Genomic DNA, 1339 nt, shown 5'->3' on the forward strand with positions numbered 1-1339 from the left:
AAAGACCCTCTAAAATTGTCTGGGATCTGGGAAAATTGTGTCAATTCGTCGGGATTTTAATTTCTGCGCTATTTATTTAATTTATTAATTTTTTTATATTTTTTATTAATTATGCCCAGATAAATAATAGTAGGCCCTATGTAAATATTAGTATTTATGTAGTGTTTGAAAACCTAAACTACTGAATTTCCTGAAACATGTCTACATAATTTCCTGGGAACTGGGAATTGGGATTTTATTTCACTGGGAACTGGGATATGGGGTGTATTTTGCTGGGAAAGTGGGAATGTACCCCTCCCCCCCCCCATTCCCCCTTCTATATAGTCAATGGCCGCGTGTGTGCTGTACGTGCGGGCTTGTTCTTGTTGTACTGCCAGTGCACGGGACAGCTTCGCGTGTGTCTCAATCCTCGCGATCTCAACAGGACCATAAAAAGAGAGCACTACCCCATGCGCACTCTAGAAGATATCACGGTACAACTGGCTGGAGCAAAATACTTCAGCGTTGTTGATGCAAGATCAGGATACTGGTGCATCAAGCTATCAGAGCAAAGTTCGAAATTGAAAACGTTTGCCCTTCGGCGTACACTCGGCGCAGGATGTTTTCCAACGAAAAGTGGACGAAACACTAGAAGGCATTCCGGGTGTTGCAGCAATCGTCGACGACATATTGGTGTACGGACGTACACTAGTCGAACACGACATGAACTTGCGTGCGGTCTTGCAGAGGCTGAAGGAGAAAGGTGTTAAGCTAAACAAGGACAAGTGTAGTATCCGCATGACTGAAGTCAGCTACTTCGGTCACATTCTGTCGTCCGAGGGAGTGAAGCCTGACCCCCGGAAGGTAGCAGCTATTGCGAAGATGGATCCGCCTGTCGACCGTGCTGAACTACTGACCATACTAGGCATGGTTGGCTACTTGGCCAAATTCGCTCCCCGGCTAGCAGAGATAGCAGCTCCACTCAGGGACCTTGCTAAGAAGAATGAATTTGTGTGGGACAGCCAGCAGGATGGCGTACTCCAGCAGGTGAAAGACTTGATCTCCCAACAAGGACATAATATTGGAATCCCGAGAATAGCCGACAAAAGATCCGTGACGTCATATTTGCTGAATGGGTGAATTGATTATCTGTGTGCACTATTTTGCAGTCTTATGGATGGCGAATGCAAGAAGCGATGTTTGTTCATGAAGTGCGTGAGCGCTGCCGGGGCGACCGTATGCTCAGATGCTTGTGCCGTGGAACCACTACGAAGCGTATGTGATAGTCGTTGGATACTCAGGTCGTTTATCTCAGATAGGAGGGTGGGTTTACACTCGGCAGGTCTGTGATTAGAAAACT

Source organism: Priapulus caudatus, unplaced genomic scaffold (genome assembly GCF_000485595.1).
Source record: "Priapulus caudatus unplaced genomic scaffold, Priapulus_caudatus-5.0.1 Scaffold178, whole genome shotgun sequence".
Classification (NCBI taxonomy): domain Eukaryota; kingdom Metazoa; phylum Priapulida; class Priapulimorpha; order Priapulimorphida; family Priapulidae; genus Priapulus; species Priapulus caudatus.